Source organism: Lutra lutra, chromosome 3 (genome assembly GCF_902655055.1).
Source record: "Lutra lutra chromosome 3, mLutLut1.2, whole genome shotgun sequence".
NCBI lineage: Eukaryota > Metazoa > Chordata > Mammalia > Carnivora > Mustelidae > Lutra > Lutra lutra.
The window spans coordinates 24,796,088-24,821,119 of NC_062280.1; the positions used below are offsets into that span (position 1 = coordinate 24,796,088).

The 25,032-nt window shown below is 34.7% G+C and overlaps 1 protein-coding gene across 2 annotated transcripts in view; it reads left to right on the forward strand.

Moving 5' to 3' along the window:
- Window positions 1–25,032, forward strand: part of SPAG16 (sperm associated antigen 16) — a 1,060,347-nt gene that overhangs the window by 620,941 nt on the left and 414,374 nt on the right. The gene's annotated exons all lie outside the window — the stretch shown is intronic.

Here is a 25,032-nt window from a genome sequence, read left to right on the forward strand (position 1 = left end):
GTGGGTGTCCAGTTTTCCCAACACCAATTGTTGAAGAGACTGTCTTTTGTCCATTGGCTATTCTTTCCTGTTTTGTTGAAGATTAGTTGACCATACAGTTGGGGGTCAATTTCTGGGTTCTCTATTCTGTTCTTTTGATCTACGTGTCTATTTTTGTGCCAGTACCATATTGTCTTGATCACTACAGCTTTGTAATATAGCTTGAAAATTGGAATCGTGATGCCAAAGATCTCCATCTTTGCTTTTCTTTTTCAAGATTGCTTTGACTATTCAGGGTCTTTTGGCATACAAATTTTAGGATTCTTCTAGCTCTGTGAAAAATGCTGGTAGTATTTTGATAGGAATTGCATTACATGTGTAGATTGCTTTGGGTAGTATAGATATTTTGACAGTGTTTGATCTTCCAGTCCATGAGCATGGATCCTTTCTTTTTTTCTCTTCATTAAGTCTAGCAAGGCATTTATCAATTTTATTAATTCTTCCAAGAACCAGGTATATCAATTTCATTGATCTGTTCTATTGGTTTTTGTTTATTTGTTTCAAATACCAGTTATTTCTCTCCTAATTTTTATTATTTCCCTTCTTCTGTTGGCTTTAGGCTACATTTGCTTTTCTTTTTCTAGCTCCTTTAGGTGTAAGGTTAGGTTGTGTATTTGAGACTTTTCTTGTTTCTTAAGGAAAGCCTGCATTGCTATATACTTTTCTGATATGATGGCCTTTGTGCCTTTGCTGCATCTCAAAGGCTTTGGACTGCTGTGTTTTCATTTTCATTTGTTTCCATGTATTTTTCATTTATTTTTCTTTAATTTCTGATTAACCCATTCATTTTTAGTAGGATGTTCTTTAACCTTTATGTATGTGGGGCCTTTACAATTTTTTTCTTGTGGTTGACTTCAAGTTTCATACTGTTATCAGATAATATGCATGGTATATCCCCAACCTTTTTGTATTTGATGAGGCCTGATTTGTGACACAGTATATGATCTATTCTGGAGAATATTCCTTGTGCACTCAAAAAGAATGTGTATTCTGCTGCCTGAGAATAAAATGTTCTGAATATATCTGTTAAGTCTATGTTGTCCAATGTGTCATTCAAAGCCATTGTTTCCTTGTTGATTTTCTGCTTAGATGATCTGTCCACTGTTGTAAGTAAGATGTTAAAGTTCCCTACTGTTATTATATATATATATATTTTTAAAGATTTTATTTATTTGTCAGAGAGAGAGGGAGAGAGAGCAAGCACAGGCAGACAGAATGGCAGGCAGAGGCAGAGGGAGAAGCAGGCTCCTGCTGAGCAAGGAGCCCGATGCGGGACTCGATCCCAGGACGCTGGAATCATGACCTGAGCCGAAGGCAGCTGCTTAACCAACTGAGCCACCCAGGTGTCCCAATATATTATTATCAATGGGTTTCTTTATGTTGGTTATCACTTGTTTTATATATCTGGATGCTCCCAAGCCAGAGGCATAAAAATTTACAATTATTATATCTTCTTGTTGGATAGACCCCTTTATTATGATATAGTGCTCTTCCTCATCTCCTGTTACACTCCTTTGGTTTAAAATTTAGTTTGTCTGATATAAGTATGGCTATTCTGGCTTTCTTTTGACATCTATTAGCATGATAGATGCTTCTCCATCCCCTATCTTTCAATATGCAGTTGTCTTTAGGCCTAAAATGAGTCTCTTGTAGGCAGCATATAGATGGGTCTTGTTTTTTTATTCATTCTGATACCCTATCTTTCTATTGGAGCATTTAGTCCATTTACATTCAGAGTGATTAGTGATGGATATGTATTTAGTGCCGTCGTTTTACCTGTAAAGTTATTGTTTGGGGGATTTTCTTCATTCCTTTCTAGTTTGTCACCTTTGGTCTTTCTTTCCCATTCATGAGTCCCTTTTAATATTCTTGCAGGGCTGTTTTAGTGGTCATGTATTCCTTTAGTTTTTGTTTATCTGGAAATGCTTTATCTCTCCTATTCTTAATGATAGTCTTGCTGGATAGAAAATTGTTGCCTGCATTTTTTTCACATTCAGCACGTTGAAGATATCATGTCACACTTCTTGTCTGTCAAATTTTTATGGAGAGATCTGCTGCTAACCTTATTTGATTTCTCTTGTAAGTTAGGGACATCTTTTGTCTTGCTGTTTTTAGGATTTTTTTCTTTATTTATATTTTTGCAAATTTAACTATAATATGTTTTGGTGTTGTTCTGCTTTTGTTGATTTTAATGGTAATTCTCTGTGCCTCTTGAATTGGGTATCTGTTTCCTTCCCCAGATTAGAGAAGTTTTTAGCTATAGTTTCCTCAATTAAACCTATACCCCCATTTACCTCTATTCTTCTTCTAGGACTCCTGTGATATGGATGTTACTGTGTTTATGGAGTCACTGAGTTCCTAAGTCTACTTTTGTGACCCAAGATTTTTCTTTCCCTCTTTTGTTCATCCTTATTATTTTCCATATTTCTATATTCTATATCACTTATTTCATTCCTCTGCTTCTTCCATTCTTGTGATCATTACATCTAATTGGTTTTGAATCTCAGTTATCATATTTTTCCTTTTAGCCTGTCTAGTTTTGAGGCTCTTATCTATGTGGTAAGCCCTTCCCTGTTGTCTTCTGTACTTTTCTCAAGCCTAGCTAGTATCCTTATGATTGTTACTTTAAATTCTGAAGCAGACATACTACTTATTTATGTTTTGATTAGATCCTTGGTCATGACCTTTTCTTGATTTTTCTTTGGGGATAAAGTCCTCTGTCTTGGCATTTCATCTAGGTCTCTGTCTTTAATGTTTTAGGAAAGCTTGTTATGTTTCCTGATCCTGAGAGGAATGGTTTTATGGAGAAGATATCATTTACTTTCCAGGGTCTTGTGCTTTAGGAAGTATCTGTTGTGTATGCTGCATGCAGTCTGCAGCTGTATTTTGACTGCTCAGTCCTCAAGTCAGTCCTTTGCAGGGTTCCTCCTTACCTTCAGTGGGGAGTGTTTGGACCTTGGCCAGACTGTGTGAGTTTTAACAAGGCATATTTTGATTTGCTTGCTAAAAGAGGCCTGATACTATTTATGCTAGAATTGAAGCTTTGTAGAACTCTATGGTCAACAGACATGGTGGATGCATGGTTTTGTGCTGGTTTTTTGGGGGAGGGACCCATTGCACTGGTTCTTAGGCACACTTCCCAGTGAAAAGGAGTACAAGCCAAGTGTGGGGGATATGGGAGTGTGGGACTTGGTGTAAGAAGATTCAGCAGCCAGTGTTGGTGCTGTGTTATTTACTGTACTTTATGCTGAGGTGCGAGGGAGAGAAATGGCACTAGCCAGCTCTTTTGTCTCAGGAGAGGCAATGCCATCACTGTCAGATGAGCTCCAAAACATGAGAACTGTCTCTCCTGTCTCTCCCATGGTATTCCAAGCAATCCTCCATCCACAGGCTACCTGCTTGCCTTTTCTATAGGAGCACTGCAGAACATTTAGGTCTCTATACCAGCCACACCACAGACCTCTAAAACTCGAGTCTTTGAGTGATGATGGTTACAAAAACTCATGAAAATCAGCTCCTCCCATTTTCCCAGTCTATGGGGTTTGGGGAAGTGTTTTCTTGTGAAATACCCTTGGTGCTCCTCTCTCTTTTTTGTCCTTCTCTCTCCTCTCTCCTCAACCAGGGCTCCCTTCCATAGCACCTATAGTCCATTTCTCACCAAAACTGTATCTCTGCATCTCTTACCTTACATGATGTGGCCTCTTCTCTCCCTTGTTTTGCAGTTTGTTTTGTCAGATGTCAGATTGATTTATTGGGTATTCAGACTGATTTAATGTTTGTCTAGCTGTGTTTGAGGTATGAAGCAAGCCTAGTGTTCTCCTAGTACTCTGACATCTTAGCACCTCCTCCTTATTTAACATACATTTTAATATAATGATTTAAAAAGACTATTTTATAATATGTACATTTATATCTTAACTTAGAAATACACTGAAATCCTTAGAAAAAAAACTATGGTATATGTTAGGTAAATGGTAAAATCAAAACTTCATAAAATGCCTTAATTTTAAACCTTTAAGATACTAGAGTGGTCACAAAAGAAGCCAAATAGTTTGTTAGAATACTTCTAAGACAGAAATATCTTTCTCTTTGAGAGACATGTCAACAGTTTGGGAAAAACCTTGCCTCCAAACAACTGTTTTCAAAATCTTCTTAAATTGAGAAAGGCTCAAATTTTCACATTTCTTTAGGAGATATAACATGATTTAAACCATGCCATATTACAACTTGTGAAATTGGGAAAAAATAATTTTAGAATAAACATATAATTACAGCAGTTTAATAAGACATAGTATAAGAACTTGTCTTCTTAATAATATCAGTTAAATAAAGACAGTTTCTAGTCATTTTTTCTGCCCCTAGGTATAATTATACCCTAGGTATAATTCATACAGACACACAAATCTAAGAATATATCAAAAAATAATTTAAATTTATTTTATGATAAAGAGAAACAAAACATAAGGCATTTTTAGAATTGATTTTGAGATCTATGCATACTTACTTTGCATGGGAATCCCAGTGGGAGGAAATGGAACATCTAAAGTTCATCTGTTCAAGGTCATGATAGCCTTGTTAATTGGTCATGCATTATATTCACTCACTCATTCATCACCCATTCATTCACTTAGTGTAGTCTAAACTGCCACCATATGCTAGACATTGTAGCTTGATATCCAAACCCCTTTTAACCTAGCCCTGAACCTTGTCCTTATTTCTACTAAGGCATTGATACTACCAAACTTTTCTGCCACACTCACTGCCTGATTACCTCATTCTCAACTGACTTGGATATCCTGCAAGAGAGAGGCAGGCTGAATTTTGAATCCAGTACCTTGTTTAGTGGCTCATGCTACCTATGCTTTCAGTCTTAGACTAATATTCTAATAAATCAAGTTAACTTTAAAGCAAACAGGTTTGATAAGTCAAGTTAAATTGTGCCTCATATTTCTGGATTGAGATTTCTGACTGCTCACTCTAACATGCCACTGTTCACTTTCCCATGATTAGCTATCTCTTTTGCCTGGCTCTAGGATTATAATCCTGGACAATTCTGGTTTTGCTACTTGACCTATATTTAATGTCTCAATTAAGTATATTTTTGACACTGTGAAGAAGGCATAATATTAAGATCTGCACAGGTTTTAAAAAAAGCTGTGCACAGGGGCACCTGGATGGCTCAGGTAGTTAAGTGTCTGCTTGTGGCTCAGGCCATGATCCCGTGGTCCTGATTGAGCCCCACATAGGGGTCCTGACTCAGTGAGGAGCCCGAGTCTCCTTCTCCCTCTGCCTCTTGTCCTGCTCATGCTCTCTTTCTGTATCTCTCTGTCTCAAATGAATAAATAAAATATTTTTTAAAAGATATGCATAAAAATTATGGACATTCCTTAACCACAAAGTCTTTAAATTCTAATAAATGGTATTAACAACAGTATGTAAGTTAAACTCTGTTAAATGCCATAATAGAAGAACTATATATAATTTGAGCAGATTGTAAAAAATGTTACAGTGAGAGGGGAAACTATTTTAAATACAGACATTTCACACACTAAGAATTAGCTGACTGAAATGGGAGAAGGAAGGGGTCATAAACCTAGGAAGTTAAGATGATTGTACTATAATATACAAATAGATTAGTGGGAAAAGTGCCTAAGTTGTTTCAAAGGGTTCTTCCAACCCCTTTATATAATACAAAGTCATCCATGCAAATAATTGCTATGAGTACTTGATAGAACAAATATACATAAAATCAGTAAAGATGTAGAAAACTTGAATAATACTATCAAGAAAATTCCCTAATTGAGATTTATAGACACTATACCCAACAGCAGCAGAATACACATTCTTTTTATGTACATGGAACATCACCAAGTTAGACTGTATATTGGGCCATAAAACAAGATCAATAATTTTTTTTTTTTAAGATTTTATTTATTTATTTGACAGAAAGAGAGAGAGATCACAAGTAGGCAGGGAGTCAGGCAGAGAGAGAGAGGAAGGGAAGCAGGCTTCCCGTGGAGCAGAGAGCCCGATGTGGGGCTCGATCCCAGGACCCTGGGATCATGACCTGAGCCGAAGGAAGAGGCTTTAACCCGCTGAGCCACCCAGGCGCCCCCAAGATCAATAAATTTTAAATGGTTTAAGTCATACAGAGTGTTTCTTGTATACAACTGAATTAAAGATAAATCAATAACAGAAAAATATCTGGAATATCTCCTAATATTTTGAAATTGAAAAAAAAAACACATTTCAAATAATTCAACTCAAAGAAGGAATCACAAGTAAATTAGAAATAATTTAATTGAATAAAGGAAGAACATATCAAACCTTGTGGGATAAAGTATGATAAGGTTGCAGAGTACAAGGTCAGTATGCAAAAACAATCTTATTTCTATATACTAACAAATTTACACTAACAAATTCTATATGCTAACAAATTTAATTATAGCAAATTTTTAAAACAAAATCAATCTGGGGGTGACTGGGTGGCTCAAATCTTTAAGTGTCTACCTTCAGCGTGGTCATGATCTCAGGTTCCTGGGATTAAGCCCCATTCCCTGTGTCCTGGCCTCCTGCTCAGTGGGGAGCCTGCTTCTCCCTCTTCCTCTGCCCTAACCCTACTCGTGCTTTTTCTCTCTCTGTCTCACTCTCTCAAATAAATGAATAAATAAAATCTTAAAAAATAAATAAAAATAAAGCTATCCATAATATCTCCAAAAAATGGAAATTTTAGGTATAAATTAAACCAAAAAAACAAAAAATAAATGTGCAGAATCTATATTCTATATGCTTTAACTATAAAATACCAAAAAAAAAAAAAAAATCCAAGAAGACTTCAATAATTGAGAGACAGACCATGTTCATTGTTTGGGAGATTCAATATAATGAATTGCGAATTCTTCACAAATCAAAATATAATTTTAATGTAATTCCTATCAAATCCTCAGAAATATTTTTTTTTGTTAATGTAGGTAAATAATTCAATTGTGTAAAATGGTGGTGGGAATGGGTGGGGGGTCTTAATATTAGTTATTGAAATAACCAGAGCAAGGCTGCACAGCTAATATGCCAACAATTGCAAAGGTTTAGATGCTGCATCCAAATTTATGCTAGGTACAAGGATGGTTCTGGGTTCTATCATGGGCTGATACTACTGGGACCATAAGAGAATGACTCCCTTGTCAATGCTTGTTTTGTGGGCCAAATCTCTGCAGATTGGGCCTGGAGAAACTGAGGATACAGTATCCCTCCTTGTTTTCTCATTTCCCAAGAGAGAATTCCCTCATGTATACTTAGCTATCCTCAGTCTTTTCTCTATATCCACCGTACAAAAGATAAAACCTATATGGAGTCCAGTCTGCAGGAAGCAAAAACAAATGCCAACTGCATGACATCTACATTTGCTTTATCACATGGTGTATTATCACGAGGATTTCAATTTTTGTTTAATCTCTTGTTTTTAAAGCTCCAATTTAAGAAATTCATTTAAGCATACCCTTGATAGAAATGCCTACTGCACATGACCCAATTAATTCTCACCTCTTCATAGTTGATCGACCAAAAAGAATAACATCTTGACTATTATGTCCAAGTAAGATGTGACTAATAGCAAAAATTATTCTTTTTTAGGGGCGCCTGGGTGGCTCAGTGGGTTAAGCCGCTGCCTTCGGCTCAGGTCATGATCTCAGAGTCCTGGGATCGAGCCCCACATCAGGCTCTCTGCTCAGCAGGAAGCCTGCTTCCTCCTCTCTCTGCCTGCCTCTCTGCCTGCTTGTGATCTCTCTGTCAAATAAATAAATAAAATCTTTAAAAAAAATTATTCTTTTTTAAACAAAAAAAGATTTATTTATTTATTTATTAGAGAGAGAGAGAGAGAGAGTGTGTGAGCGCTCAGGGGGGAGGGGCAGGAGAGTCTTATGCAGACTCTGTGTTGAACACAGAGCCAGTTGCAGGGCTTGATGTCATGACCCGGAGAGCATGACTGAAGCAGAAACTGAGTCAGATGCTTAACCAACCGTGCCACCCATGTGGCATAGCAAAAATTATTATTGATGAGAGTAATCAAACTCCTACAACCCTGATAGACAGATAAAGATTTTTAATCATATTGATTAATATGTAGCCGTGTTTATAATTTTCAAATTTCTTCCAGACAGTTTTTGTTATATTATCTTGATTATGTATAAATTGGAGTATATACAATTTACTTATGGTCATGTAAATGGCAGAATTGGTTCATAAGCCAAGTTTAACACTCTTCCTATATAACCTTAGGAAGTAAAGTGTTATTAAACAGTTCTTTAAGTAATATCTAGTGTCAGAAAATAAAAATTACCCAGGATGTTAGAAGAACCATTTATATTGAATAGTTTTTTCCTTGATTCCCATGACTAATGAGTTGTTATTTTTTTGGCCTTATTTGAAAAAGGATTTGATATGGTATGTTCTTTTTATTAGAAATATGTCAAGTCTAAACTGAGTACTTTCCCTTTTACATTTCTGTATCCTCATCTCTTGTCTTGACATAAGTCATTAAAATATATGTGGTCCCAAATTGCACATTATATAAAAATAATATGCCTAGAAATGTGATTTATATTTACACTTGAATATCACTGTATTTGAATATAGGTGATAAATTTTCTTTAGTTAGAATACTAGATTTAACTAGGAGAAACACCATGTTAAAGGCTGAGAGGTTAATAGCTTTTTTTGCAATTTATCTATTCATAATTTCTCACAGAAGCCACTCCAGAGGTTACCTTATATGGCATTTCTAAAATAGCTGTATAGTTTTGTCATGTGAGGTACTTTTTTTGTGATTGATGGAAACAAAAAAACTAGTACCATAATAAGGATGGCAGCAGATGGAAATTTTGCTCAGCTTCTTCCTTCTCTAAATTCCCCTGCTCCCACCATGTGTTTGACCTCCTCCCATTCCATTTCTTCATCTGACTCTATATATGTCCCACATCTTGGTCCTCCTGTTTCTCCTCACATGTCTCATGCTGCTCTGCCAGTTTCTTCTCCCAACACTCCAACTATTAGAGCTGGGACAGTCATACCATACACCCAATGGCGACTAGTCTATACTTTAGAGGGATTTAAAGGAGAGCAATAATAAATATAAAATTGGCCTTCCTGGAACCTTCAATGGATAGGTTTTAAAGTTTCCTCTTCTGGGTAAGGCATTGAACAATGAGAATAAATGGTAAAGTCGATGTAATCATTAAGTCAGTGGTTCACCAGAGTCGTGGGTAGTACCACTCCCAAATGAACATTTCCATAATTCAGAGTGCCTTTTCTTTTTTCATATATTTATGGGCACAGTTGACATGAAGTGCGCAGGGACAGGCATGCCATACATCTTGCTGACTAGGGCGGTCCTGAACAATGAGAAAACTTTTGTGTACCACATGACTTCCAAATGTCCCTATGTAGATTGATGAAGTTTAAAGAAAGAAAAAAAAATGTTAATATCCTTTTTACATTTTATTTTTCACTAGAAATCCAACTCCATATTGAAAGTAAACACAAAGCATTACTTACAAAGTTTTGGTACATACTATTTTTCAGGAATGCAACTACTTTGTAAATCAAGGGAATATTTTACTAAATTGTTATCAACACTTTACCAAAAGTTGTTCACCATTGCAGAAAATTACTTTAGTGGCAATAAGACCACTAGAACTTGAGTCTCCTAGATAGTACAATTTAATAATAGGCATTCATAGCAGTGGCAACCATGTAACTCTGTACCTAGGTGTGAGCTTCCTGGCTCCATCATTATGTATCCTAATGTGGTTGGGCCTGAGCATTTATTTTTGAAAAACACATTATTTTGTTACAAATTACATACTTTGTTTCTTTTTCCAGTACTATTAGGCCAGTATATTGATTTTTAAAGATTATTATTATATTTAATTTTATTTCATTATAGTAGATGTTTGTTTTTCAAAGGGACTACTAGATCTCAGAATTAAGAATTATGATGTAATCAAGTGGACTAATACTAACCAGTAGGTACAAAAATTACATAGTAAGTTATTTTGCTGAACATGAATAGTACTAATTGTATAAGCCAGAAATCAAGATTTGTTGGGAATAATTGATACACAAATATGCATCAACTGATATTTATATCATGCATAAATGATGCTATATGTAAATGATAAAACAAAGTTGCATTAAAGTTGGCCTTATAATATGGATTCTAATAGGCATATGAATCCTCCTTATCAACTTTCAGCGGTGCTGACCAGTCATGTAATGAAAATGGATGGCACCTGAATGAGAAAACAATTATGTGGCTATCTGAAGGAGGGTGGTCATACCCAAAGGATGAACATAATTCTTCAAGCAAAACTAACAGCAAAATAATGAGCTAAGAAGTGACAGGCACAAGCACAAGCAGATCATGTTGGCTTGAAGCAAGCCTAGTTTGAGCTGCTTCACTGCCTCATTTAAACAGAAGAGTGTGCTCAGCATGAAACTAAGAGACAGCTTACAGAGAATGACACCCTGCAGGTAACAGCTGCTGCTAACACCCAAAGGACAGAATATATAGAAGCCATATTTATTTATTTTTGCAATTTGTGAAGAAGTGATTGCCTGACATGAATCAGCCTTTTCTGACCCACTCTTTTTTTTTTTTTTTTAAAGATTTTATTTATTTATTTGTCAGAGAGAGAGAGCGAGCACAGGCAGACAGAGTGGCAGGCAGAGGCAGAGGGAGAAGCAGGCTCCCTACAGAACAAGGAGCCCGATGTGGGACTCGATCCCAGGACGCTGGGATCATGACCTGAGCCGAAGGCAGTGGCTTAACCCACTGAGCCACCCAGGCGTCCCTTCTGACCCACTCTTATGGAGAGGAAGCACCAAGGTCAATAGCCCAATCATACAGTGCAGAAAATACTGCCATATTTATATAAGTTTGTGGAATAGCTGGAAGTAATTTTAACAAGACTATTGTGAATGTATCATTTGCATAAGTATAAATAATTTGCTGATTATGGTTGTTCTTAAGAAAAACAGACATTTAGGTGTGCCTGGGTGGCTCAGTCGGTTAAGCGTCTGCCGTCAGCTCAGGTCATGATCGCGGGGTACTGGGATGGAGCCCTGCTTTGGGCTCCCTGCACCACAGGGAACCTGCTGCTCCCTCTCCCACTGCCCACTGCTCCCCATGCTTGTGCTCTCCCTCTCTGTCTCTATCTGACAAATAAATAAAATAGACATTCAAAACTAAACACTCGAAAGCATAATTTTAATGGCATTTCCCTAGAGCCTATACTGTATTCAATCCCAATTTTTATTCTGAAAATTGTACCAATATAGAGTTCAGGCCAGGACAAAGCCAAAACACAGAGGACATCCAACTTTAAGTGAGAGAAATACTGACTCCATAAACATCTATATCACTATTTAAGAAAGATATGTTTAACAGAAAAACCATGATTTCTCATATAAAATCTAGGTTTTATTTAAGAAGCCAAGAATAAAGTATAGTAAAAAAAATAATAGTATGTGCTTCTTATTGAAATGCTGGTAGTTTTAAATTTTTGACATGAATAATTGGATATGTCATATGTGAATCTACCAAGGAATAAAATAGAGGTCATAAAATGTAAAGACATGCTAGGACTTATTTATAGCCTCATAAAACAAAGTGGCAGTTTTAATATCTTAAGCTGGCCCCTTTACTGTATTTGTGTACGGGTCCTCACTAAAAAGTCCTGTCCCTTATTTGAACATATCACATATGAGAGGCAAAAAACACAAGGTAGATGACGGACACAAATATCATTCTGTTTATAACTCTCATTTTAAGTTGGTGACAGTCTGTCATACAACCAAGGTGATGATATATCTTTATAATAATCTGTAGGGTGCTGAAGAACTCTTCCAACAACATTTAGATCTAAACAAATTAGTTTTTGATGCAATATTGCCAGATGGAGGTTAAGAAAAGTTAGTGCAATCTGGTGTTTTAAAATAAACACGTGTGTCCTTTTTTCAAACTTGGTTTGATATATGTTTCACAGACAATGGTTTTATTTGAAAGCATTAATATAGTTCAGTGTTTGTGAGGTGTTATGGGAGAGGTATGCGTAGCCGTTGTGGTGGTGGTAAAATGCAGTGACACCTAATATAGAATATAGTGTATAATTCTTTGTAATAATGGTAAAGAACATACTGGGTGACATATTTAATGGCCTAGTAAGTGAATGACCAAGAAAAGAAGAACTTAGGGGCACCTGTTGGCTCAGTCACTTAAGGGTCTGCCATCAGCTCACGTTATGATCCCACTATCCTGGGATCCAGCTGTGCGTGGGCTCCCTGCTGAATGGGGAGCCTGCTTTCCCTCTCCCTCTGCCCCTTCCTGCTGCTTGTGCTCTCTCTCTCTCTCAAATAAATAAATAAAACCTTAAAAAAAAAGAGAGAGAAAACTTAAAGGTAGAGGACATTGAATAAATGAAGTGAAGGTAAGAAAACAGATTCTTAAAATGTTTTTCAAAATCTGCTACATCAAATCATTACCATGATATTTAATCCTTTCTGATCAAAAGGATGATCACAGTTTCATTAACCTGTTAATTACAGGTCAAACATGAGATTTTTTTTTTTATAAATTATGTCTCTCTTAATCCAGCTATTATTTTAGAGATTTCAGAGAGAGACAATAAGTTACCTTAAGTTGTTTAGAAAACAAGGTACAAATAGAAAATATTTACTGTTATTACTATTAAAACATCTGCTTCCATTCACCCAATCTGAGACAGACCTTACTGATTTGCTTACACATTCATGGCTACTTTTATTAAGTGCCCTGTAGTCTAAATTTTGCTTTTCATATTGTACTTACAATACAAAAGAAATTAAAATGGATACACTTTGTTTAAAGATATCAGTGGAGCTCAATTATTTCCATAAGAAAGAACAGACCCAAACACAATTACTTAATCATACAATTTAAAGGTTATTGCAAGGTCCTGCAAACCTCGAATATTTATTTTCCCAGCAGTTTACCATTTTATATATTTCTTATATGAACTAAAATTCCCGCAATTAGAATAACATTTTTAGGATTTAGAATAAAGGGCGTTTTTGTGTTTTTTATACAGTATTTTTATGATATTTAGAAGATAGCTATTAAAACTGTGCTCTGGTGGAATGGGCCCAAGAGAAAAGGAAGGGAGGATGTTTGTTTAAAGGTAACGTTCTCATGCATCCTTCTCATTTCATTAGCATGGATTAATTTATTAAATTAGCCAGTTGCTCACCAAAGCCTTGCCTAAGAATTATGAGGTCAAAAAGCCCTAAATATAAATGTGGCTTTATAAGTGTGTTAGAAACAAAGGCAAACCCTTAGGGGCATAGACTTTTGTTAGGTGGGTTTCCATCCAGAGCCCAGGAAACCTTGAGGAAGCATAAAGGTGTCAGGGAAAACAGATCCAGAGTTTGAGAGGGCCTTAGTAATATTCATGTTATATTGTATAAAAGACTGATTTCACTCCTCCAGCTTCTCTCTCTCTCTGCTGTGAATAACATATATGAAATTACTTTTAACCATATGACAAATATATTTATAAATACTGTATGTGAATCCCTGTCCACAAGTCAGGTGTGGAAGAAATATTTCATTTGCTTGTTTTCTAGAAGTCAAGATAATTTGGACTTGATCTCTTTCTCATGAGTCTACCTAGAAATTCTACCTTAGTCATTTTTAACACATCCCTTCCCTTGAATTGTGCTAAGGTTCCAAGACCTTACTCAGCAGTAGTAATAAGGAGGTTTTCCTAGTCCCTGGTTATCAGACTACTGCTGAGATGCTCAATGCCCCAGTTTAATGGTGATGTGTGTTACTTTGGTGTCGTGCATGGAATAGTTTTGGACAAAGAGTGAACCCTGAGCCTGGGACCCAATCTCCCACGTGAACCATGGGACCGTGTATGAGATCTGGCCACTTTCTCTGGCAGTGCAATGGAGTGATACAAAATTCTTTCCTTCTCACAGAGCCTCACAAGCATCTAAACCCCCTTCCCGATTCAAGGGAATCCCTGTCACTCCTTTTTTTTTTTTGTTTTTCCTTAGAAGTTTTCCAACAGCTTCTTCTTCCCTTCAGACATACTAGCTTGAGTTTAAAGTTTTACAAATGATAAGTAACACCTTTAATTCCAGTTAGTTCCTGCTCTCTGTCCATGCAACATTCTAAAGGCAAGGAATTACAAAAGTTGTCTCCCTGGGGAAGACTGGGGAAATACCAGTAATTTAAGTGTGACTTAATATTTCAATAAATTATACCGTTATAGAGAAATAGTTTCATCATGGGGAAGACTGGGGAAATACCAGTAATATAAGTGTGACTTAATATTTCAATAAATTATACTGTTATAGAGAAATAGCACTGATATCACCAGACACACTGATAATAAAGAAATCCATTCCAAAATACAATTTTAAACAAATACCTAATTGCTAAATTCTGACCAAAAAAATTTAGTCTGATTTGTACATCATTTGCATAAATATTTTATAGACATGGAAAGTAAATCATATTTAAGACATTTATAATTGATATATTTTATTTATTGAAGATATAAAATTATACAAAATCAAGGCTGTTAGGAAAATCTGGAATGTATAGTCACTGTACTCAGTATAAAGAGATACTGAATAAAGACAGCTATATTTTAGCTATTAAATCAGAGGTCCTTAAGATGAGAGTAATGAGAAAACTCTCCTACCAGTTATTCCCAAGCTCTTTGCCCTTTCTAGTTTTGCTTTTTTTTTTTTTTTTTTTTAGTTTTTATATATTTTATATTTTTGTTTGGTGGGTAGAAAGCTCTAGGGTCTGGGAAAAGAGAACATCCTTTAGGCCTTTAGGTAAACAAAAATTGGACTGATTGAGGAAAAAAAAAGATCTCTATTTAAATTGTGTTTACCATTTCCAGTATTTTCATTTCTAGGGAGGATATTAATAAAGAAATGTATCCTGACTTAGGAAGTTCAAACTGGGTTTAATTGTATTCCTTTTAGAGTTTCATGCAACCTCTGCCAAAAATCCCCATCTTTCACTCGTGCTTTCACTTGTTATAGGATTTATTAAAGAGTAAGAAGAGAATAGTAAGACACACCAGGGACAGGAATGAGAGAGCACAGATGTCCATTCACGTTCAGTTAATAAAAATGACTCTGAGAAGTATCACCATAAGAGGACTGGGTTTTTGTTTGTGTGTGTGCGTGTGTGTATGTGTGTGTGTGTGTGTGTGTGTGTGTGTGTGTGTTTTAAACTCAGAAAGGTTAGTCATACACAGCAGAAAGAGAGAGACTAATGGGGAACTGGATTTCCAAAAATAAACTCATTTCATCCTTTCATACCAAGCCATTCTGGACAGAAGATGGTAGCAACAACAGGATATATAAAGTTTTGAGGAACACTGTGTACTAGACATGTTTTAACACAGCTGAAGTTCCCCTGATAGGCTTACAATATTTCCCCACATTTTCTTTACCTATGGTTCTAGCCTCATTCAAACATTTAAAAATGATTATTTTTACTGACAATTTAAAGTAGAAAATTTAATTTAATTTAATTTAATTTAAATTTAATTTAATTTTTATCAAAGTGTAGTTGACATAACCATGTTATATTTGTTTCAGGTGTACAATACAATGATGTTCCAGTTCTGTGCATTACTCAGTGTTCAGCACAGGAAGTGTGGTCACCATCTGTCATCATGCAACATTTTTACAATATTATTGATTATATTCCCTGTACCATACTTTTCATCCTTGCAACTTACGTATTTTATAACAAAGCCTGGACATCTTTTTTTCTTAAGATTTTATTTATTTATTTGTCAGAAAAAGAGAGAGAGAGAGCACAAGAACAAGCAGGGGAAGTGGCAGGCAGAGGGAGAAGCAGGTTTCCCACTGAGCAAGGAGCCCAATGTAGGACTCAATTCCAGGATCCTGAGATCATGACCTGAGCCAAAGATAGCACTTAACCAACTGAGCTACCCCATATGGGGATTTCCCATATGGCAGATTCCCCATCTGCCATATGGGAAATCCCCATATGGGGAAAATGGGACCCTCAGATTGATACCATCGAAGATGGTGCCATAGATTTATCAGTTTAATACTTTTAAGAAGTTTTCATTCCATTCATTTCATTTCATACCCTTCATTCAGAAGGGTAAGCTTGTGATTTAAAATCAGAAGTTTAAGCCTAACTAAATTCTACTTTTACATGACAAAATAAAAACTAAAATACTGGCAGTTTCTATAGTTTTTTTCAGGGGGAATTAATTCTTAGATCATTTGTGTTGGTCATACAATTCTTTCTCTTCTGAGGTAATTGAAATCCACAAAAAACTCAGTAAGTTTATTTTTAAACAACATAAGCAGTATTTTTATGTGAAAGGAAGGATCTTAGACGGCTAAGTATTGAGAAGTAATGGTATCTCTTTACAGATGATGAAGATCTGCAATTTCATTAATAATAATAAATATTTATTGATACCTACTCTGGTATTCATTAAACATGACAGATAAGGCCGGAGCTTTTATGGAGTGTATAACTCTAGACAGGGTTGATGGGAGGGAGAGGGTACGATAACGTAAATAAGTAATCAAGCTATTTTCACCTAGCGATTGGTGCAATGAAGAAAATAAACAGGATGTTATGACAGATGGGTGTTCTGTGTCCATTCAGCTTTCAGCTGTTTATGGTCAGAGGACACTGAGCTTTGAATGAAAGCTCTGAGCATAAGGAAAACAGCTGGATTGAAATCTCTTTTCTCCAAAATCCAATCCCTGGATAATCTAAAGGATTTTTCCTCTCATTTCAGCCCTCCTTTATCTACTCTCTGTTCTCGCTGGGATCCCTGCTCTCCTAGAACCAAGCTTCTGTGTCTAGAAGTCTTGCCTTTTCCCGTTAACTTTTCCCAGCCCTGATATCTGGTTTCTGGCATAGATATCTTCCAGGAGGTTGACATGGGAAGGAACAGTGGTGTAAGATTCAAATGTATCAGAGTAGTTACTTGTGATTGTATTATATTAAAATATTTTGTATCCATTCATCTATTCATGGACAGTTGGGTTTCTTCCATATCGTGGTGACTGTAGATAATGCTGTAACAAACATAGGGGTGTATATATATTTTTTATTAGTATTTTTGTTTTGTTTTGTTTTTTGAGGGTAAATACTCAGGAGTGGGATTACTGGATGATACAGTACCTCTATCTTTAATATTTTGAGGAACCTCATTACTGTTTCCCACAGTGGTTTTGCCAATTTACATTTCCATCAATAGTACACTAGGGTTCTCTTTTCTCCACATTCTCTCCAACACTTGTTACTTATTATCTTTTTGGTACTATCCATTCTGATTGATGTGAAGTGATATCTCATTGTGGTTTTGATTTTCATATCCCTGATGATTAGTGAGGTCGAATTTTTTTTTTTTTTCATGTGTCTGTTGGCCATCTGTATGTCTTCTTTGGAAAAATGTCTATTCAGTCCTCTGCCCATTTTTTAATCAAATTATTTGTTTTTTGGTGTTGATTTGTATAGATTCTTTATATATTTTGGATATTAACTCTTTATCATACATATCATTCACAAATGACCTTTTCCCATTTAGTAGGTTGCTTTTTCTTTTATTGATAGTTTCCTTTGCCATGTAAAAGCTTTTTAGTTTGGTGTTGTCCCAATAGTGTATTTTTGCTTTTGTTTTATCCATAATTATGTTGCTAAGGTTGATGTCCTAGATATGCCATATATCTTTATCTATCTACCGATATCTATCTACTAATATTTATCTGTCAGTAGATAGATATAGATATATGGCAGATTATTATTTAACCATAAAAAAAAAACATGGATGTGGGACCTAGAGGGTATTATGCTAAGTGAAATAATTCAGACAGAGAAAGACAAATGCCATATGATTTTACTTATGTGGAATCTAAAATACAAAACAAAAGAACAAAAAATTAGAAATTGACTCACAAATACAGAGAACAAACTTGTGGTTGCTAGAGGGGAAGGGGCCAGGGATCCACGAGATACATGGAGGGGGATTAAGAGGTACAGACTTTCAGCGATGCCTGGGTGGCTCAGTTGGTTAAGTGCTATCTTTGGCTAAGGTCATGATCTCAGGATCCTGGAATTGAGTCCTCCATTGGGCTCCTTGCTCAGTGGGAAACCTGCTTCTCCCTCTGCCTGCCACTTCCCCTGCTTGTTCTTGTGCTCTCTCTCTCTCTTTCTGACAAATAAATAAATAAAATCTTAAGAAAAAAAGATGTCCAGGCTTTGTTATAAAATACGTAAGTTGCAAGGATGAAAAGTATGGTACAGGGAATATAATCAATAATATTGTAAAAATGTTGCATGATGACAGATGGTGACCACACTTCCTGTGCTGAACACTGAGTAATGCACAGAACTGGAACATCATTGTGTTGTACACCTGAAACAAATATAACATGGTTATGTCAACTACACTTTGATAAAAATATACATTGGCTAACTGAACATAATAAAAAATAAATAAATAATAAATAAACCCACTCATATTAGAATATGATTTTAAAATAAAAAGTTCAACATGGTAAATTAAAAAAATAAAAAATAAAAAATAAAAATATATATGTTTTGTAGAGACAAGTTAAATAGATGATTTCAGAAGTGGTTGTTGGACTTAAAGCATTTAATGTTGCATATTTTGATAAGCTTGCATTTAACAGTCACAATCATCTTTGAAACTGGTTTATTTCCTTCTTTATTTTTGTTTATTTTATTTTATTTATATTTTTATTTATTCAGTTGAGAGAAAGAGAGTGAGAGAGAGAGAGAGAGCATAAGCAGGGTGAAGAGCAAAGGGAGAAGAAAACTCCAGACTGAGCAGGGATCTGATGCAGGGCTCGATGCCAAGACTCTGGAATCCTGACCTGAGCCAAAATAGGCATAGATGTTTGACCAACTGAGCCACCTAGGCACCCCTTTTTATTTTTTTTTAAGAAAGATATGCTTCAAAATGACCCTGTAGACCCTGTATATACACATACACACCCACACATACACACACATATATATGACATTTGTGTATATATATGTACATACATATGACATTTAATAGTTTTAAGTAATAGAATTTTTAGAAGCAAAAAATCTTTAAAAAACTGACCTAACTACAGAAAATACAAAAATAACACCATATAGTTGAAATTATGAGCCTTCACTCTTCCTTGTTCAGGTCTAATTCTCAGGCACATGAAGTATTGGCTTCCTTCATTCCACGTCGTAAGAGTTAGGTCCTAAAGTATAAGTAGCTATTTTCTTTAGTGTGTTGGCTTTCAGAATCCCAGACCATGAAAGTCAATTCAATAATGTGACATTTCTAGCTCTTTCTGTCTTTTATAACAATATTCAGAGGAAATAATATATAAGTCACTTTAGACTGGGTGGTAGGTACCAAATGACCTAGAAGGTATGGATGGCAGGCAACAAACCTATGCTCTGAACATAAAGAGTTCACGTATTTACTAAAGAAATAGTTTATTATTGTATCCTTAAGAACGGTAACATTACGTTCATTCTCACATTCATCCTTACTGTTATGATTCGCCATACCATATGTGCTGGGTTAAAACATAAACAAAAAAAATAATAAAAAAAGTAAAATATATGTAGAGGAAACTCAACACATGCATTCTGATTGCTGTTGTTGTTTTTTTTAAGATTTTATTTATTTGTTTGACAGCGTGCACTCCAGCCTCTTAACCGTCTCCCTGCACGCTTTGCAAAAACAATTCAATTGACTACTTAGAAAATCTCTGTGAGGACTTAAGAGTACTCTGAGTACTCTTAAGGTACTTAAAGTACGCTTAAGTACTCTGAGGACCAGCTCTATTATGGTCCTTTTATTTATTCACCTTTTGCTTGTATTCCCTAAATCTCGCCTGTATTGCAAGTATTTGAGCTTGCCAGGAATCTGCCCTATAGTTTAAATACATAGAGTGGAGTTTTATTACCATTTGGGGCTAAGGCTCAGATTGTATGTTTATAGTCAAGGGTTTTGGCCAAGAAATTTCCTAGTCTAGGAGCTCTGGCCTATGTATGATCCTTCCTGGATGTGACACTCAGACCACATGATAGATTATTATGTCATAATAGGTTATGGTGAACTTCAAGATAGAGTTTATGGTAATCTCCCTGGTAGATTTTATGTTAAGTATCACTCCCTCTACTAAATGTTCAACTGAATTCCATGGTCACAAGGAAACTATTGCATGGTTATAAATAATATAAAACTAATGAAAGGCTCTTGTTATTAAGATGCTGTTAACTTTTGGAAATCAAATTATGGATGCTTGAGGATTTTGCCTTGCTGAAATGCTAATTCTGGTGTCCTTGAGTGAACTTATTAGTTAGATGTTATGTTATGAATTTCAGTATAAGGATTTAAATAGGTTTCACTTATGTTCATGTTGTTTTCTTAGACTTAGGTATTTCATAAAGAACTTTTCAGCTAAGCCCTGTGATAAATTTTATTATTGCATGTTGGCTCAATTACATAAACACTATTTAAAATCTAAGTATTATTAAGGGTTGAATAAAATAATGAATTCTGGTACTCTTTTTCAAAACAAGGATAGATTTTTTTTTACTTTTTATCTTCATATTCCTTTAGATATATATTGCTGTTGCCTTTCTGTAAATGTTCTATAATTCCATTAACATTTTGTTGATCTGTAAATTCCTATAAAGCTTGAAGTTTTAAAGGTGTAATTTCATATCCAATATTAATAGTGCTTAAACAAACACAACAAAGGAAATAAAACCCCTAAAATTTAATGCCTCACAAAGGAAAACTGTGTTAAAATGTTGTCCTCTTATGAGTTAGCATATGTATGGGAAGTGCACTTTAAATGAAAATGTATGGGCTCTAGAAGAGTAGGTAACTTTGTTTCACACTGAGCTGAAAGTGCAGAGAAATATCCATCAATCAGTTACCAGAATAGTAAACTAAATCAAGGGGGCAAGGAAAGAGAAAAGAAGAAATAAAGGAAAAGCAGGAGGTGAGTTAATAAAGAGCTATTGCTCGTGAACTAACTTCGTACAAAAAAATTATAGGAAAACAGCAGACAGGGCAACAGAGAGAAAATTGCATCAGGCTTCAGTGTTTATGTTTTTGATGGAAATGTACAAATCATTTCCATCTCTTGTGCTGCTGTCATGCTCCATCACTTTAGTCCATTTTCACCTTGCAGAGAAATTCTGAATGGGACTCCCTGCTCTGGCAGCTAATTAATCTCTCACAAGCCTGCTCTTGCAGCCTGTCTGCCTGGGATGCCCCACACCTTAAACCGGTGACTCGTGAGCAGATTTCTTTCCCCCTTGAGCGGTTCTTTCTTCCTTTAAGCGATGTGAAGACCCACCTTTTCCTTTTCATCTGGGAAACTATGTGAGCTATATCACTGAAGAATTCCTCCCTCTATCCCACCACCATAAATGAATATATTCTCAAATAACTGAATTGAGTTTTAATGAACAACAAAGCCTTACTATAAACTGTGAATGTGCACAGTATTTTACCAGTAATACATATATGCAAAGACACACATTACTAGAACAATCCATTTTCCACGTATATGTGTGTTTGTTAGATCTTCACTATAATGAAACACATATAATCACATTTGTAATACTGTTGCATCTGCCTTTAAAAATACTACCACACTTTGCAACAGGAGACTTTTTAGTGTAATGACAAATTATATATATTAAAAAAAACCTTTTAAGTTAAAAGCATAATCCTATGAAGTTGAAATACTTCAATTAATAAATAATATCATATTCAGATGTTTTCTATTTAGTAAATACAGTCTTCTAAAAAGTTACAACTAATGAACTACTTATAAGTAGTAATGCTTAATTTTGCACAGATAGAACTCTATTTCAATAGCAATGTATAGAACGTTAAAAATATTAATCACACTTTTATTCCTTGTTTTTCCTGTTTCCAGATCATCTTTCTTTTTTATGAAATCATCTGTGTTGATTGTATTTTCTCTCACTTTTTTTATTTAATCTTTTATGGGCTTTTATTTATTTTTTGTTTTCTTTTCTTTTTATTCCCTTTTAATTAAACATAAAAGGACTCTTAGTAGCTATGTAAACACATGCCTTTAGAAATGAGATGTATATATTAATGGTACAGTTATTTTAACTATTGAAGATTCTCTGTCCCTCTATGAAGATGTGTATGTACTCTATCCATGGGAGACATACTTGATAAGAGAATAGGATCACTATAAATATTCAATTATTCACAGAAATATATATTCAAAAGTATTTACGATGTACAAAATATCAAGAAAATGAAGGTATAAGGAAAAAGTATTCTGGCGAGGCATATTTGTTTTTAGTTGTTCGGTTGAGGTAAAATGTGCATCCGGTGAAATGAAAAGTTATTAAGTGTTCTGTTAGTTCTGATGGGTTTTGTCAAGTGTATATACCTTTGAATATAATGAAGATATAGACTATTTCTATGACCACATAAATTTTCCCTAACTTGAAGGAGGGGGGAAAAAAAAGAACCTACTCCCTATCGCACACACTTCTGGTTTCTACGACTATACATTATCTGTTTTTGAACTTCATATGAATAGAATTGTATAATGTGTATACTTATTTGTCTGGATTCTTCCATTCAGTGTTTTAGAAATTAAAGCATATTGTTTCAATAATCAATAGCTTATTATGTTTCATCATAATCTAGTAAGTTAATACTGAACCACTTCGCCTAAAAGGTAAGGACCTTAAAACAATGTGATTCCATGTTTATCTTTATCCTTGTGATACTGCTATCTTGCATTTTATATCTGCATACTTAATACACACTCCAACATAATGGTGCTGTCTTTCGTCAGTTTGTCTTTTAAAAATTAGGGAAAAAAGGGTATTTTATATTTACCCACATATTTATCACTTCAAATGACAGCATTCTTTTCTCTATACAGATGTTTCCATCAGGTATCATTTCCATTCAGTCTGAATAACTTCTTTTCAGCATTTCTTGTTGGAAAGATTTGCTAGTGTTAAATTTTCTCAGCTTTCATTTATCTGAAAATTTATTTCATTCTCATTACAGAAAGTATTTTTAACTGATTATTGAATTTTCAGCCCTTAAACATGTCCTGTTATATTCTGTCTCCTTTTTTTGTTGAGGAGTAAGTTGCTATGTGTCCCATCATTTCCTATTTGTTATGTTTCTATAGCCACTTAAAGATTTTTGTTTCATACTTCAGTGTGTTGTGTCTATGATAAACTTAGGTATGTTGTGTCTGTTATTAATTATGCTTGGATTTTGCTGAACTTCTTGGATCTGTATATTGATATTTTTCACCAAACTGGGTAACGCTGAAAACATTATTTCTTCAGAAATGTGCTACCCCTCCTTTCTCTCTTTCCTACTCTTCACCTACCTGGAAACCCATTATTTATACACTAGACCATGTGATATTTCTCCACTGATGACTGATGTATGACCTATGTTTCTTAATATTTTTCTCTGCTTTTCCAATTAGATAATTTCTATTGATCCATATTCAGGTCCACAAATCTGCAGTATCTAATCTGCTCTTTTGCTCACTTAATAATCTATTTCACATATTGTACTTATTAATTCATCCATGTGCTTCTTTTTTATAGTTTCCATTTATCTTTTGAGATTCTTTATTCACACACCCATTATAACTATCTGTATTTTTTTTATTCTTATACATATTTCTTTCCTTCTGCCATTTATATTTAACAAGCAGCTAGCCCAATAAAATATAGGTCATAATAAAAAGAAACCAACACCAAACTTATGAAGAATTGCAAAAATGGAAGAATAAATTAATATAAACTAAATTCAACTAAAACACTTACAATGCATAAGGAATTACCTAAACACAGTTATCAATAATTTATAGACAGCATTCTATATTTTCAAAGAAATTACAGAAATGCCATTTTAAGTTTATTTTGTATAATAAATCATCAAAAGTGCTAAAGCATTCCATTATCATTTTATAAGACAGTACATACATATGAAAAGTAAATTAAGAAATATTGGGAAATAAGTGAAATAGAAGACAAAAGCTTTTGATAGCTCACACACACAAATAAAAATAAGCACAATTGATAATTATAAAGAACAGGCGTGAAAAATTAAAACTTTATATATAAGGATAGAAGTGTCATAGACAAAATGTTAAATGTAGAGACAGAAAGAGAAAAAATAAAAATAAAACATAGTTGGAAATTAAACATAGTTGGTATTTCTAAAGAAAAAATGGAATAAATGGAATAATCAAAATCTAAAAATAATAGATGGAAATTTCTATCAAGTCATGCAATGGTAAAATTTCTGAACTGCAGTGTTTGTGAAAGACTATGAGAGTTATTGCACATAGAAAGCAAATCATCCACAAGGGTAGTTGGACAGAAATAGGAAGAGAGATTAGGTTGTCCTCAGACTTTGCCTGTGGCATGAACAGGGGAGCATTTCTTTACAAAAGTTTGAGAACTGATGATGTCAGATATTATAGCCAGTCAAAATTGCTCATGAGGTGCTAAATGATCAAGAAAATGTAAAAGTATGTGTGCAGCGGATTCATTTAAATATATATTTAATAACTGGGAGGATGGGGTGGGAGGCACTAAACAACTATGAGATTTGTAATTATTGATCAAATATGTGTTATGATTTTTGATATAATATTAATATGATTTCAAAGAATTGGAAGGTGGGTAAAAGAAAAGTGGAAGCAATTATACATTCGTTCATTTCCTTTTTTAATTATACTTTTCTGTAAGTGAAAAAATAATTTAACATAATTTTAATATTTTTCTTAATGTTAGGATGTCTTAGAGAATGATACCTCGTAATAATAAAATATTTACTTGACTGAGCAGTGCCTTTAATTCTGCTTGCT